Genomic DNA, 17,395 nt, shown 5'->3' with positions numbered 1-17,395 from the left:
TGAGCTTAGAATTAAATGTTAAATTTTATGTTTACTTTAAAGCTCTTTAATAAGTTATGTTTGAAATGAAGCCAACCTAATTTGAATTTAAAATATTTTTTTCTGGATTAAAGTGGATTGCTAAAGTATTTGTGTGTGTGCGTGTTGATAGTTCAATTTGTCACTTGTGTTCCTTCCATTTATCAAAATGTAGGTCCAGTTATCGTTGGATTTGACTCTTAAAGCCATTTTTTTTTTTTTTTAACATCTACAGCACCTGGTCTTCCTAGGCGGTCTCTCATCCAAGTGCTGACCAGGCCCAATCCTGCTTAGTTTCCGAGATCAAATGGGATCAGGCTTGTTCAGGGTGGCATGGCCGTAAACTTAAAGCCATTTTTTAACTTAAGTATGCTCATACTTGATTTGGAAGGGGGTGGCACTTTCCAAATTACTTAAAAATTAAAATTTTCATTTCTACATATTTTATTGACTAAACACAAATTTATCTTCATTTCTGAGTTCATTAGTGTTTAAACATTTTTAAAGCATTGGTAGATTAAGCCATCCACATCATTTAATATTTTATTTCAGCCCTCTGCATGTTTCAAGGACATGGTGGAAGAGTTTGTTAAAGGGCTTCATTTATCAGACCTGAGAGAGAGAGAGAGGCTGGGAGAAAGGATGTGTGTGTGTGTGTGTGTGACAGAGAAAGAAAGAGAGAGATGCAGAATTACACAAAAAGAAGCCAGTATTCTCAGCCCTAAAATTGGTGTGGAGAACCTACTTTCCTTATGCACTCTTACAGAAAATGTTATCTTCCCTGAAACAGAATGGAAGGTAGTCTTAAGGCATTTTTTAAAAAAAATAATCCTTTAAATTATTCATGGTATCTTTTTCTTTTCTGGTATTCTAGTTCATGAAAATCCAAGCCATATAGAAAACAACATATAGGTCAACAGACATCAGTATTTTTGTTTAAAGTCTATTCTTAAGGACTATAATAATATCTTCCTTTTAGAATTCTGTGTAATTAGGTCCATTGCTTAAGTAAAGGGTATTTCAGAATACAATCAGGGATTCTCAGTACTCACCAGTCCTGAATTTAAGGTCACCTTGATAGTGATAAGATGACGTATTAGGAAGGAGTTGAAGGCTTATTATTTACCATGCCTAAGCTCTCAAGTCATTTCTTTTGAGTTTATAACTGATCAGTAGTTCTAGCTCTAAGGAAACTAGCTCTCTCTAACAAAATTTTCACAAGGTTGGTTTTGTTTGGCCAGAGGGAGATAATCGATGTGAAATATTAATAAAAGATTAATATTTTCTAAAAAGTAATTATCATTACTTTTTAAATAATATTCGTGTAACAGTTGTAGTGTCTCTTTATATTTTAATCTGGAAAATGGGTCACAGCAACAATAAGTTCTTATGACAGTTACTAGTTTATTTCTCCACAGTGTGAGCTTTCAATATGATGAAAGGAATTACCAAAAATTCCTATCCTAGATTTTGTCCTTGAGAAGTATTTTAAAGGTAATTAACTTTTTCCTTTCAGAAAGTACAGTAACATCTTGATCAACCTATTAATGCTTAGGAAGGGATATCAGTAAGTGAATTGACCTTGCACATCATCAGCCAAATCTAGACAATCACCAAAAGTCAGCCATTTATTGAAAAGGTTAAGTCTAGTCTGTACCTAACATTGATAATTGATGTCGTCCATTAATTTTGTAGCCATGGAGTGATTTATGTTTCAGGAGTTAGGAATACAGAATTAGTTAAATCATAATCATTATCCTCAAAGAATTTAGAGAAGATTCCAGAAGGTAATAATAGATTTATGAATAGTAGTGTGGTAATCATCAAAAACATTCTTTCAGAATCATTAGAAGTTTGAAAGGTAATCATATACATGAATGATGTATATGATTTAGATTACTTCTAGAGAGCAGAAGTTTATAAAGTGACTTTTTAGCTAACTAAAATTTAGCGTCTACTGGATATGATCAAAGTAACTTCATTTTAATAATTTTCACCTATACAGTTCAAATTCTAATTATAAAAATGTAAAGATTGGGTAACTATGAATCTGAAAGAACAAATGTGAAGGTAGGTTTCTTATATTTTTATCTATTTTTCCATTACTGAAAACTTTAAAGCCTTTAAATGAGAAATCCCTGGTCAAGGTTGGATTGATGAACAGTTCTTTGAAACATTTCTTTCCTCCCTGAAGATAAACACATACAGATGTTGCTTTCTGAAAATGGAATAGATTTACTAAACATAACTTTTTTCTTCATTACCTATAATTCTTAAGATTCCTTATGTGGTCAAACTGCTTCATATTCCATTATGTAAGCAGTATTATAGGACATAAATATATTTGATAGGAGTGACTGCTAGTGTGATTTAGAAAGAAAAGATAGATGATAATAGCTCTTTTTCAGACAAAACTCATGACTACATGTTTTATAAGAATACAAGTTTTAACCTAGAGGCTTTCAACCTTTTTACTTCTCTGTATTATTTTTCATCCATGAACATTTTCTTTCTTAAATTTTAAGGCCTTATAACTGCCAACTTTTAGTCAGCAAGAGAGAACTGAAGTTAACACATTGAACTGGTTATAATTTCAGTCAAAAACAAATTTGACAGAAGAGCTAATACTGAATATTTCCAATGAGATATCATTAAGTTGTTTAAACTTATTTACTAACCCTGAAAATAAGTATAAATGTGGAAACCAAGACAGATAATTTCAACCAAGGCCTAACGAGAAGTGGCAAATCTGGTACTGAACCCAGGTGGGTATGATACCATAGCTCGCATTTAACCACCACTCTGTACTGCCTTCTAGATCTTATTTGTTCAGTGCAATCTTAATCAGGCAAATGTCATTAGGCTTCTTCAAAATACTGAATAACTGGGATACTACTAATGAGTTGGTTAGACTAGTGGTTTCCTCGGCTCAGAACTATAGGTGGGTTCAAAGACTAGTTTTTGAGAAATAAGAGCATAAAAATTATTTTGTGTTATGATAGTAAGATCAGTGATGGCCTCTGAATAGCTCAAAAACTTGTTTTGCAATGTGCTACTAGTGTAGTCTCATTAATTCAACAATGCCCTCCTCAAACCCATTTTCAGTTTTTCAGTCTATTTTTGTACTTGTGACTTTGTCATAAATTTACTAAAAATCTTATGAGATTTCCTTTTACTAGTTTTAAAACATCTTCTAGAGTGTTTCAAGATTTGTTTTAAATTACTTTTAATAAAATAGAGCCAGGCCATGATGTTTTATGTGCAGTCATTAGGATTTTGCACAGAATTCAATTTTATTGTCTTAACTCTCCAGATTGGAGTTCTTACTCTTTGAAGGTTAAAACCACTTTATTTTTATAAACACTTTTTAGTTACCCTATTATGTACCTTTCCTAGATTTCTTTTATGTCTTTGAAGTGGCTACCAGAGGCCATGAAGTATGCTTGGGTGCATACATAACCATGGTTCTGTGTAGCGTTAATTTAATTTTTTACATCTTTCTGATTATCCTTAGTTATCTGTTTGCATATGTTTTTGAAGGGGAGAGTTGCTGTTCCCATTTCACTGTGTTACTCACATGATTTACTTAGGCTAGGGTCGTAAAATAAAGATAGAGCAGAACCAGAACTTAGTTTTTTCACTCATTATTATTCCTGAAGAAAGAAACCTATAGCATGCACGAGTAAACTTAAATGGCATCCTGATTGCCTGTTAATTTTGGGAAAATGTTCTCTGATAGTAACAGCATACTCATAACGTGCACGTGTGCATGACTGGTGAATAAACAGTTGAATATTATTAGAACTGGGGCTTACTTAATGGCCTGGAAGTTATTAATCAGGCTGGCTCTGGTGATACTCAGCACCAAGATCAACTTCAGAAATCCAAATAGATACCTGACAAACCAAGGTGTCCTCTGTTGCTCTGGGCTTCCTTCTGTCTTCTGCCTAGGAGATTCTTAATTGCAGTGCATTTTAATTGCTGTTCAGTCAAAGCCAGTGTACTAATGGCAGCAATGATCATCAGGCTTTTTTTCTTCTGATTATTAATCTTGATCTTTTTGTTATTTTTGATACAATTACATAAACCTTTAAAACTTTTCTAGCTTTCCTGGCTCTGAACCACAATTTCCTTGTCCCCTGTAATGCCCCCTTCCCATATCTTTTATTCTTCTTTAGGAATTTCTACCACTGTTAGAGCTTGCTGGATTTTATATCCTCCCAAATCATGTCTCTAACTCCAGTCTTTCTCTCATCTCGTGTGTACCTCCAGATCACAAACTTGATAATGTTGAAAAACAATTTACTAGCATGCATTTATTTAACAAACATTTATAATGAGTACATGTTTTTCTGGCATTACTGGCACTGGATACAAGGGGGAACATCTGGCAAAGCAAAACCTTAGACCTATGAAAGAAATTTATGTGCTTGAGAGCACCTCTTGATCCTGCAGGTTGCAGTCTTAATAGTTTTGTTGGGTTTTCTGTTAATCAAGTCACACCGATTCTTTTTCTGCAATCTTTCCCTTAATTCTCTAGTCACTAATCTACTGTCTATGGGTGGCAGTTCTTAATCTTACAAGGAGAATGACTTGGAACCAGTGTAGAAGAAAATACCAGACAAGCCATAAGAACTTGTACTTAGTACTTCAGCTGATTGGAAAACTTATATACTTCCCTGGCATCTTTACAGACCTTTTATTCTTTTCCCAATTTGACTGCGACTCTATTTAATAAAACCTTACTGTCAGCCTTAGGAAAGTTATACTGTCTTTGTCTATCTTGCTTTAACTCATTACTTTGTAACAATTACTTGAGAAGATTATTTCATTTTCCTAAGAGATGGGGATTAGAATGTGACATTATTCATGAAATAACAGGATATATGCTTGAGTTATCAGAATTGCCATATGCAAAATGATTTCTAGACTAACCATTGGCCATTTCAAGGAACATTTAGAATTACTTAAGTGGTAGTTTGACAACAAAATTGTACTGAACCTTACTATCTAGATGCTATGGCTAACTAAATCTCTAAGTAGAAAATGCAGAAGTGTCAAAACTAGCCATTTGGGATGAGAGTGTATAGTCAGGTTTTAAGGCTGAATCCAGTGACTCAAAGGGAACATCAGAAGAGTCTCTGCTTTTGACTATTACAGAGCAATTTCTTCAGAGTAGTCAAAATCCCACTTATTGCAGGTACACGGACCAAACAGAAAAACAACTTAGGTGGCCAGTCCTGGCCTAAAAATTGGACAGGAGGATTCGTGCTGTTGTGTTTTCTGAAAGCAAAGGTACTATAATGTTTTTGTGGTATATGTCCATATTGCTGTATATGTGTATCTGTATTCATATTATGGGTGAAATTGTTTAAAGAGTACTTCAATCATGGTGGTAAACTCCCTTAGACAAAGTCTGTTAGACCTGCCTTATGACAGCTATGCTCTAGTTCTCTCTTCCAGGGGAAGTTAAAGGTACAGAAGAAAGGCTTCTTGATATTTCGACCTTGGACTTGATCAGTCTAGTTTAACCCCCCTCACATGAGTCAATCAAGGAATAGCTCCCATTCATTGAGTTTCTACTGTGTGCCAGACATGAAACTAGGTGCTTTATATTAGCTTTAATATTCACAATAACTCCTGAGTTAGATAGTAAGTAGTATCTCTATTTTACCAGTAGAAAAACTGACACCCGGAAAGATTGGGTGACAGCCAGGGTGTACAGATAGTTTAATATAGCAAGTATTAAACTAAGAACTTTTTTCCACTTTTATCTTAAGAAATATACATTTAGCTTTTTATAGCTAGCAACAAAGCATTTTTTTAAGTTAGACTTATTGTGGGGAGTTTTGAATTACAAGCTAAAAAGAACAAGGTTTATTTTAGAACATAAGGTTTAAATTTGTAAAACTTAATTTGCTATTGTATGCCATTACCCTACCCTTAGCACTGTAAAAAACTTCAGTTTTGTAGAGGAAAGGAATAGAAGAAGTTAGGTTGGTTTTATACTTCTAAGTATAATCTGGTCACTTTGATTATCCCCACAGCTATCATTTAGCATGCAGATGAACTGTATATAAAGGGTATATATATATACCGCTTTCCATTCTTTCTAATATTAATAGTAATAATTAAGGCCAGGTAAGAAGAGACCTACTATCTTATATTTGAGTCAGTTACTTCTATGTAAAGATAACATGCTAAAGAATTTACCTTAAGCTATTCTGAAAGTTAAAGATTAGATACAACATCATAATCTAGACTCAAAATTTCAGCCATTCAGCATGCCTGCCAGGAAGATCCCTGCTTTTGCCCTTGCAAAAATAAAAGTTATAGCCCACAAAAAAATATTTAACTGAATTATGTCCTCTGTGTTTAATGCTAATAGCTAGCATTTGTTAATTGTTTAGTATGTGTTGAGTGCCGTTTAAAGTGCTTTTCAATTCTTTTATCTTCACAACTTCAGTATAGATAAAGACACTGAGGTGCAGGAATGTTTTGTAGTTGAGCCATGATTCAAATACTAAACTGGTCTGTTCAAAAATAGAGCCCTAGAGTATTATACAGAAAGGATTTTTATTTCTTTTTGTTGTTGTTTTTGTTTTCTTCCTCTCTCTCTTCCCTTCAACTTCCTTCCCTCTACCCCATGTTCTGTGTTGGATTTTCCCTCCTATATTTGCTTTGCTTTCCTTTTTTTTTTTTTTACTTTATTCCTTTTCAAAGGATTTTCCCATCCTTAGGAACAGAAAACGAGATTTATTTGTGAGTTTAGAAATTTTGTAAAAGACGTCAAAATAATTATACTCCATTGACTTATATCTTGTCATAAATTTTTTCATTTTAAATTATGTTATTTAGGGGGAGGGCTATTAAAGTATTCTTTCTGCCCGTTTAGGATACATTTTAGATCTCCCACATTTTTTCCTGGATATTTATCAGGAGATGGTGTAGAGTTTTGGTAAGTAATAATACAGTTTGATTTTGTATGTCTCAAGGATTTCTCATTTAGTCACATATTCGAGGTTTTTATTCTGGCCTTTTTTTCTTGGTGATTCTTTTTGCAATATTAACTAAAAATCGTGTGCAAATGCTAATTTTGATCTTTTCTTTTTCACTAGCATGTATTGGAGCACTCAGACTTGAAGAAGGACATAGGTAAAAAGTATAATATGGAACATTTTCTAACATTAGGGTTATGAAATCGTTTTAGTTTTATATTTGGCCATAGTCTAAAAATTATTTACAAAACAAGTGGTATAGGTTTTATCAAAACGATTATGAATTTTGATTCTCTTTAATTTTATAAACATAATATCAATTCTTTTACTCCTTAAGGTTAAAAGTGGTCTCATGTTAACATTAGGAAATACTTAGGACTTTAAAGTATTTTCCCTCTATGTGAAATTTAATGCAGGATTTGAATTACTTAATCGTAAAGTAAATAGCAAATATTAACCTAAAACACATCTTACTTAGATTTATCAGAATCAAGCCTTATTGCTGCTTTGTCCCAAATGCTTTCTTACCTTCATTCGCTATAAACCCCATATTATATCTGTCACATACATAAGCCAGGTAAGCCAAATTGAAATCTGCATGTCCCTGTAAGTTCTTTTTTTATGACTAGAAGTTGTAGAAGACCAAAAAACCTTGGAAATGATTTATTCCTTTATTTGCTTTAGTAATGTTTAATAATGTTTTAAACTTGCTTTAAAACATTATTTTAATATAGAAGCAATATATGCCACACAGTTTTCAATTTTAAAGTTAATTTAGTGACACCAAAAATGTTCAGTTATTTTTCTATTAAACAGGTGTTCTTTGAAAACGATATCTGCAATTTTTTTTTAACTTGGATTTAAGTTTGCTTAAACTCCCATTTACCTAGAGTAAAATTTCATAGTGAATGAAAAAGACTAGATTCTTCTACAAAGTAAGGACACAAGTTTCTGCATATGTATAATATACTGTTTTTCTACTTTGTCTTTATAGTCAAATTGTTAAAAATAAGGCTCTGGCAATCTAGAAGCGATTTAGGAAAAATATATTAAAAATATTCCACATTTTACATCTCATTTATAGTAAACTAATTTACTTAGCAAGATGAAACTGGGAATTCACCCAAGATTACAGGTAGAATTTAAGAAAAAAAAAAATAGTGGAAGGAAGGAGAAAGTGGTTGAGAGCAATCAGAAATAAAGATTGTAAGGCATCTTCAAAATTACTTTATTGTAAGAAAATTCATCTGGTATATAAAAAGTTTATTCAGTGGATTTTGACTGAATAAACTTTTGACTAAGGAATGGACCTATTTCATAAAAGAAGGAGAAACATATGTGGCTGTTGACATTTGGAAATAAGTCTACTTTTTAAATTGACAGTCCAGGTCACATTACAGTCACTGGCAAAATCCATTCAAATCTAAATTTTCTAACTTTTCTTCTTTGCTTTGGCATTTTTAAAAAAGCTACCTGAAAGTTACCTGGAAAATGAGGGCTTTATTAATGGAGCTATGTATGATAGTATTTGAGTGCCTGTGTTAGTCTTTTCATGAAAGGGAGCACAATAACTCATTTGCCAATGATTAAAAGATGCATTTGGGATATCTTTTTTTTTTTGAAGGTTGGGTTAGACTATATGTCCTTTAACTCATGAAACTGCAGCAGCTCCTGTCAGTGCGCCCCAGTCTCTACCTAAGGGGTGAAGGTGGAGTCATTCTCTTGCAGATAACCTCCATTCACTCCATCCTTGACAATCTGTCAGTGACCATGATTTCGAAGGTTTACTCTTAGAACCAAAGGGAAGAGGGTGCAAATCAGAAACTGTTTGCAGCCCCTTTAATATGACCCTTTGGGTGATAATTTATATCCAAAATAATATGTACTTTTACTACAGATCTGTCCCTAGTTTCAACACACATCTTTCCCAAAATTTCCAGGAGCTTAGCTCAATGCCTTTTTCAAAAGAAAGTAGGGGGTGGGTGGGTGGGGCATAAATAGTGAGAGAAGAGAATTACACAGGAAAGATATTTTTCTCGGAAAAAAAATAAAGAGGTTGCAGGGAGTAAAGTGGGGTCAGCATTAGGAAGGCAGGAGATGATACAAAGTATGAAGTAGTTTGTAGTCTTATTTTCTATGTGGTTCACTTAAAACATGAAATGAGTTTTTTGTTCCTTAAGCATGCAGTTGGAAATGGATGGGAAGCGAGCTGGAGACACAAATTTGCAACAGATGCTTTGTATCCGGCTAGCAAAAATGACTCTCATGGCATTCATTCCAAGAGCAACAGCATCGTCAAAGGAAAGAAAAATCTATAAATCATGAGTCTGATTACCTTCACCATCATCAGTCAGGCAGTGGATAGGATAAGGCTTGATGAAGGGCATTTTAATAGCTTTAGATTGTCAGGAAAGTATATATAGAAAGAAATTGAAATTATGCTCAAGTTTTTTTTTTCTGGTTTCTTATTCTCCTGATAGGTAAGATTTCACAACTGAAAGAAACACTTTATTTTCTTTTAAAATGCATTTTCATGAGCTGAGGTTGTATAAATCTCTATTTTATGGACACAGTTCATACTTGACCCTTTGTTTACTACTGTGTCCAGAGTATCTCCAAGTTGGAAGAGATTGCCTCTTTAAAGTTAGTGGGCACTTTGCCTCCATGTTAACAAGGCTCAGCCTACAGGTTCAGTTTTGCTCTTGCCTTTGTCCCTGAATTGAGAACCAAGTCAAGAGAACTGAGTGGAGGTGCTGGGACAAAGCCAGCAGCAGCTGTACTCAAAATATATATGAGTCAAGTGTACCTTTTTTTTTTTGAAAGATAAGTTATTGAGTCCACCTCAGTCAGAGACACTGAATATTGGACAGGCTTAAATAAAACAATGTTAACTCATTATATACATTTGAAATTAACATTTTAAAGACTTAGTAAGACTTAAAACTGCACCTGGATTTGTAGTAGACCAGACAAATATGGCCATTATCATGAGGGCATAAATAATGTGGTTCTTGATTATTTTTACTTCATTAGAGAAACATCTGAATAGCTCAAAGTAATTTCTGTGAAGTGAGATTATATGTACCTCTATGTGGGATAGCTGATATCTTTGGAATTTACTTCAATTGAATGATGAAAATACCTGTGAAAACTTGGTGCTAGGACTTCCATTTCTTGTGTCCAGTGGTCAATTTATAAACCAGGCATGAAGAGAAACAAAAAATAATCGATTATCCAGGTCGTGAGGTTATTCTCTTCAACCATTATAATTAGAACAGGTATAATGATTACATTTCTCAGAATTTCCCCCTCCTCATTTGGGTCTGTATGGGCAATTGAGATGTCAGCAAAGCTGTGATTAAGTAAATTAGATTATATTAGACGGTTTGAAATACCAACAGGTGTTCAGAAGTGTAGGTGTCACAATTGACCTTGAAGGTAAGACCATGAAAATGCATAATGAAAGCCTGAAAAATGATGAGTTTCAAAATACAAACTTTGAAATTTAAGAATATGGTTGGCTGTTAGAACAGCAACAAAATACTACAAACCAGGATATCTAAAAGCAGAAGTCTATTATAAATTCTTGTCTCAGTTTAGCAAGTCTAATCCAGGACACATATCAACCCTACACATTTTATTTTTGCTTTATTTCCAGATACAGTTTAACACAAGTGCTCTGCCTCATTGATTAGCTTTGAGCAGTGTCTTGCTTTGAAAAGAAATTTAAATGTACATTTTGTCTTCTCTTTGAATGTTTTTTAACTTCAAATTAGTAAGTATTGAGCCCAACATTCCCACAACTTGTTTTCGAACTCAGTTTCTTCTCAGGGCACCCTAAATGGTGATTCCTTTTATTTCTTAAACTGAACTTCACTTTGTTTTTCTTTATAAAGTGAAGAATAAGTAACATAAGTCCTTGTTGCCTTTTGCTATTAGTATCTGGCATTAGGGGCAATTGTTAAGTCTAATTTTCATACGTGGATTTTTCTGTGATGGAAGGCATATCACATCCAATGTTTTTTTAATTGGGCAGTATAAGTAAACTCACTAGCTTATCTGTTTAGTGAACACCTAATTATATTTTATGTTCCTTATACTTTTGGAATGTCAGTCCAAAAATAGAAGTGGAGAGGAGAGAGGCTAAAGAGGGTACTTTGACCATACTTTGAAAAACAGACATTTTGGGATTTTGTTTTCTTATAAACAACTCAAGACCGGATGTGTTCATTATACTTTTTTTTTTTAAATTGCTTATAGTCATTATGTTTATCATTCATGAACTGGTATTCTGCCCTAGTTCCTAAAGGTAGTTTATACGCTAACCTTTGTTTTGCCTTTCTAGCTGCTAAGATAGATAATGATTATTGCAAAGTGCACGTTTTTAAATGGTCTCCAATGCGGACTGCTGAGCCAGTGATGGAATGAGTACATTGAGGAAGAAAGAAAGTGTTATTCGGAATCCAGGACCATTCAGCAAGGATAACTGCCTGATAAATATGGTCAGAATGCTCAAACTCTTACAGCGTACCGATGACATTCCCTAAAAAGCAAGTTTTGACAACCTCAGAGTTCCCCTAATCTAGTAGCTACACTCATTTTCATTCTCAAAGTAGTGACCTATTTCTGTCACTTTTAAGTGTCAAAAGGAGTTGAAGTGTCTGTGTGAGTACAGCAAATCTAATGATTTATAGGAAAGAAATAATTTTGTTTGCTATTTAAAGAGTAGAAAGTTTTGGTTTTCAGTTTAATTCCACATGAATGATTCAGTATTTTCTTACTAAGTTAATGCTAATTTCCTATAACGAGGAAGATGAATGGAATAAGCCTTATCTTTTAATTTAAAGTTTGAACTAATGATAATCAGATAAATTCACTTTTTCCTGATTTAACTGCTATGTAAATAAAATATTTCAGATTTCACTGGCAAATTAGAAAATCACTTAGAACAATTTGCCATTATTCCACCCCCCCTCCTTTGTTAGAGTTATTTTTCATTTACACATTATACTGCAAAATAAATCAAGGATGCAGACTCATATTAAATTGATAAACTTATGTCTGGCTTTCATGGGAACTACATCTTTTTTTTTTTTAATGCCTACAGCACCTGGTATTCCTAGGTGGTCTCCCATCCAAATACTAACCAGGCCTGGCCCTGCTTAGCTTCCAAGATCAGATGAGATTGGGCACGTTCAGGGTGGCATGGAACTACATCTTTTTTCACTTAATATTTATTAAAGAAACAATTTCAGGCTATAGCAAATTAATATATTTGACTTAGCTAAGCTGAATTTCAGAACAGAATATGTAATTCATTTCCACATACTCTAAAGTAGACTTCCCTTTTAAAGTTGTGAGACTCAAAGCTACACCCATATCACTTAATTTTATGTCCTTCCCTGTTTACTGTGTCTGACCTTCAAGATTTCGTGACTGATGCTGAAATGGAAGCCAACCATTGCAGAAATTTGGGGGAAAATGAATCTGAAGAATGCAAGGGGAAGTAGGAATTCATTTCTAGCATTCCTAAACCTGCTTTGTCGTGTCAACACTACAGTCAGAGGAAAAGAACTGAGTTCATGGAAATAACCGGATAAGCCTTTCATCTGTATTTAATGTTTTTAGGAAATATACTGAAAAGGTAAGTGAGATGTCTGTTTTGAAGAAAGACTCTTAGGTATTTTTAAACCAATTGTTCCCTATTAATAAAGATGAACAGCTTCTTTATTCTGAGCTTCAAAAAAGTCTTGCCCCCATTTGGTGTGGTTCTCAGTATTGTAGAGAAGGTGGAGTTATTCCAATCAACGTGGAACTTTTTCTCTACTTCTCAAAAGTTAAGCTGGAACTTCATTGACGTGTACAGAGTGCCAAATTTTTGTTGTTTTTGTGCTGAAATCCTTTCTTAGATATTATTTTTTTTACACCTACTGCACCCGGTCTCCCATCCAAGTACTAACCAGGCCTGACCCTGCTTGGCTTCTGAGATCAGACGAGATCGGGTTTGTTCAGGGTGGCATGGCCGTAAACTCTTAGGTATTATTTCAATTGAGTTTTAATTTTATCCCTCACTATATCTATTAGAAAAAAATTGAAATGCTTCAAAGTTCCTACCAGAACTACATTTGCATTATATGTAGTCAAATAAGAGTAAAATTATGGGTCTTTATAAGTCTCTCTTGACATTCACCTATGTTGGTTTTATAGATAATTTTTAAATTACTAGGGTTAAGTTGTTTCACATTTATTACACACTTATGTAATAGACACTGCCGGACCCTGGGATACTTTTTTAAATGACTTAAAAAAGTGGGCTTCAGAGAATGTAGGATATAGTAGTAGATGGACTAGCATGCAGTTCATCATCTCAAATTCATTTTTATTGCTAAAATACAGATGAAGTTCCAGTTTAGGGAATCAAGATCTAATAAAACGAGGCTAATTCCATTTCTCCACTAATAGTCCACTCTAGCATGTTAATCTGAATATGACATATTCTATTTGAAAGATCTGGACACATGTACTTGCGTGTGTGTGTGAGACAATTACAAAACACTTCCTATGTGCGAGCTACTATTGTAAGCTCTACATATTTTTTTTTTAATCCTTAGAACTGTCCTGTAAGTGCTACTACTGAAGCCCACTTTTTTAAGTCATTTAATTAACTTGCCCAGGTTTGTACAAATATAATCGAAATATTTGAACCAAGACAAGCTGATTGCAGAGCCTGTACTCAATTTGGATGTGATGTTTATATGTAGTACGTGGCTATGAGTACCCATAAAACATTCCAAATTCTTAATAAACTTCATTCAGTTTTAAAAACAAAGTTCCAGTAACATAGATTATAGATGTAATAATAATCCAATTACAGAGCCAAAAACTCCCTTTCTTCAGCTCCAGGCTCTTAAGACAGTCATTTTGGGCGGTGACCTCGCCTCTCACAATCTTTTCCCCAACCCCCAACAGAGTGCATGCACACACAGAATTTAAAGTTGAACAGAAGCAGAGCTGCTCATGATTATATTTTATATTCATTACCTGTTGTACGTTAGGTTCACCCCTGTTTTTTTTTTTGGAATGTGGACATTTTCTTTAGCTGCTAAATCACGAGAAAATATGACTGCTGAGACTTTTCCTAGGATTCTTAAAAAATAGATTAGGTTGTGTGCAGAAGTAAAGAAAAACTGCTCTGAGAACCCCAGGTAGGTAATTTGCTTCCTATTGTATGCATAGTTTATTTGAAGCTTCTGCACCTCTATTCCCCATTGTTTTATATTTCTGTAAATTTGATTTGGCCTTTAATAAACTGTTTTCTGAAGTGAGTGGGTTTTTTTGGTCTCATTTCCCATCTGGCTGTGTATCTCTTTTGGTCACTTCATGTATATTATTACTACCCCCTTCAAAACTAATAGTTTAATGAAAATAACGTGTTATATATACCTAGTACTATTGAGGGTTAAAAAATATACATGCCAAGGCTTTGCTCTTAGCTCAATGAAGGTGCCGCCCAGTACTAAAACTTTGCAAATTTTAAAAGGAAAAATCCGATGTTATAAAATCATTTTAACAATGGTTGATCTCAGGCATTTGTGACAAGAAAATCTACCCTGGTAAAATCAAGTTAACTATTCCATGAATAGTGAAATTAACAGAAAAAACTCTTTTGACTGTATTTCTTCTAGATCAGTGCTCCTTAAACTTAAATTCATATGAAATCACCTGAGGATCTTGTTAAAATGCAGATTTTGATTCAGTTGGCGTGAGGTCAGCCTGAGAATCTGCATTTCTTTTCTCTTTTTTTAAAATAATTTTATTGAAATACGGTTCTATGAAATTCACTCTTTAAAAGTATACAATTTGATAGGGATTTTTTTTCAGCATGCGACTATCACTACTATCTTAATCAGGACATTTTCATCTTGCTAAAAAACCCTGTACACGTTTACAGTCCCACCACCACCACCACCACTGCCCTCAAGTCTCTGGCAACTACAAATCTTCCTTCTTACGTATCCTGGACATTTCATATTAATGTAATCATACATTATGTGGACTTCTGTAACTGGCTTTTTTCACTTAGTGTGACGTTTTCAGGATTTGTCCATGTTGTAACAGGTATCAGGTACTTCATTCCTTTTTATGGCTGAATAATATTCCATTGCATGGACATACCATATTTTGTTTATTCATCAGTTAGTAGACATTTGGGTTGTTTAATGAATACTACTGCTATGAACATTTGTGTACAGGATTTTGTGTGGATGTGTTTTTGTTTCTGTAAGGAATATTCCTAGGTGTGGAATTGTTATATGGTAACTTTAAAAAATTGCGGTAAGAACACTTTAACATGAGACCTACCCTCTTAAATTTTTAAGTGCACGTTTCAGTATTGTTAACTGTCAGCGCAGTGTTGTACAGCAGATCTGTCATATGCTAACTTTAAAGTTTTGAGGAACTGCTAAACTTTTATAAAGTGGCTCTACCATTTGAGAGTCTGCATTTCTAATAAGCTCCCATGTGATACTGAATAGCAGGCTCTGTATTACAGTTTGGGCACCTCTAAAGTAAACAGGAACATGAACTTTAATTCAATGGGGAGTGTCTGGCCAACAGTAAAGGTGTTTTGGCTTTCACAAGGCCTGCTGCTTCATTTCTTCTAATATTAGTCTTACTGCACTAGGCCTTATTCATCTGTCCTTTGAACTTTTCATGAAAATTGATACATCTCATAACTAAAGGGGAAAAGAATATTCGTTTTTAGTTGAAAGGCAAGCTCTCCATAAAGAATGCCCGTATAAGTGGTAGAATATTAATAAAGGTCTTTGATAGCCTTGTACAAAATTCTGGGTAGCTCTTCAATATGCTGATGACAGCATTTGGGAGGAAATAGATGGTTCTTCCTAGATGCCTTCAGAGAATGTAGGGTATAGTAGTAGACGTATACACACAAGAATGATTTAATACATTGTAACAAATATTAGGAACAAAAGAAGGCAGATTTGAGGAGACAGAAGATTGAGACTCCTGAACTCAAGCCCTTTATTCATTCAATGACTTTGATTTTTTTGTGGGAGTTTCCGATTTTGGGCTTTGGTTCACAGTTTGCTAGGAAAGACTAGGTGGGCAAAAAAAAAAAAAAAAACCCAAGTATAATGCCAGAAAGTAAGAAGAGAGAAGTATAGCTTAAAGATCTGTAGGAATTCAGATGAGGTAGAAATTACTTCCATTTTTGTATGAGGTTGGAGTGACAGTTGGGGGTAGGAGGTAGAAATTAGAAAAAAAATCTTGGCGATGACACTTGAAGTAAGCCAGGACTTTAGGAATAGAGGTATGAGAAGGATGTATTCCAAGATGATGAAGCAGAAGGAACTAAAATGTTGACATAAATAGTAGTATATATACCAGCTATCCGTTACTGAACAGCTTCCATGTGTCCAGGTGCTAAGCCTTGGATAAGCAAAAAGGAACAAAGCAAGACCTTTCATAATTAGCAGTCGAGAGGTTTTAAATGTAATATAATATGACCCATATAAATCTAGGAGTATGTTAAGAGGTACAGAAGTAGTTTTAGGAAGGCATAATTCCCTGGTTTGATCGTTGGTTCTGTTTATCTAGACTCAGACCTGAAGTGAAAGGAGTAGGAAATAGGGGTGCCTTCTACATTGGCAGAAATGGTTCAAAAACCTAAGCATGTGCCTAGTAGTAAGGAGAAAGAGCAGGAGTTTGGGGGTTTTTTTCTTTGGTGTCTGTGTGATTCTCACCTATAACCATAAATTGATAATCTTTATTGGAGATGCAGGGTACTTGGTCTGATCCTCAGTTTTTAAAAAATGAATTATTTAATATACTCTAGGGCTTAATGTGTACACCCCATTGTTGAAAATTGTCAACTGCCCTACAAAGATTGGTTCATGTGATACTCTTCAAAATAACTTCTTATGACAGTTATTTTCAGCTTCTTGGCTGTTCACAACCAAGAGAGTCTAATTGCTTTCCCCATTCCAGTAGATAAAATAGCAGGACAAAATTTTCATGAGTTGTATCAAACACGTTTTCACATGTATTGGGAATTTTTTTGTGTATTCTGCATAACAAATTACTCCCCAAACTTAGCAGTTTGGTTGGTTGGTTGGTTTGGTTTTTTAATGTAATTTAAAGTTTATTTTAGGGGATAGCTATAGACATCAATATTTATACTAAAACAAAAATACTAAAAATTATCTGGTGTCCTAACCTAAAGATGAGATACTGATAAAGGTAATCCCATGTTCATTGTAACATTTATACTTTTTGTTTTCAGTATAAATTATTTTGTGGCCACTCAGTGCAGAGCTGAAGCTGAGGCATCCTCGCGTTGATTACATTCCTAAGGTTCC

General features: G+C 34.1%; 1 long non-coding RNA gene and 2 pseudogenes across 1 annotated transcript; 1 reads left to right on the top strand and 2 right to left on the bottom strand.

The window, feature by feature from the left end:
- Positions 1-244: 244 nt before the first annotated feature.
- On the bottom strand, positions 245-363 carry LOC120596392 (uncharacterized; annotated as a pseudogene).
- Positions 364-667: 304 nt separating this feature from the next.
- Positions 668-16,161, top strand: LOC120596096 (uncharacterized). The gene is made up of 2 exons (XR_005651081.1): positions 668-7,173; positions 11,362-16,161. It is a non-coding gene; the product is annotated as an uncharacterized LOC120596096 (long non-coding RNA).
- LOC120596417 (uncharacterized) lies at positions 12,115-12,233 on the bottom strand (annotated as a pseudogene).
- Positions 16,162-17,395: the final 1,234 nt, after the last annotated feature.

Source organism: Pteropus medius, unplaced genomic scaffold (assembly GCF_902729225.1).
Source record: "Pteropus medius unplaced genomic scaffold, Ma_sr-lr_union100, whole genome shotgun sequence".
Taxonomy (NCBI): Eukaryota; Metazoa; Chordata; class Mammalia; order Chiroptera; family Pteropodidae; genus Pteropus; species Pteropus medius.
The sequence above is the reverse complement of the archived record's forward strand: the minus strand, read 5'-3'. Positions and strand labels throughout refer to the sequence as shown.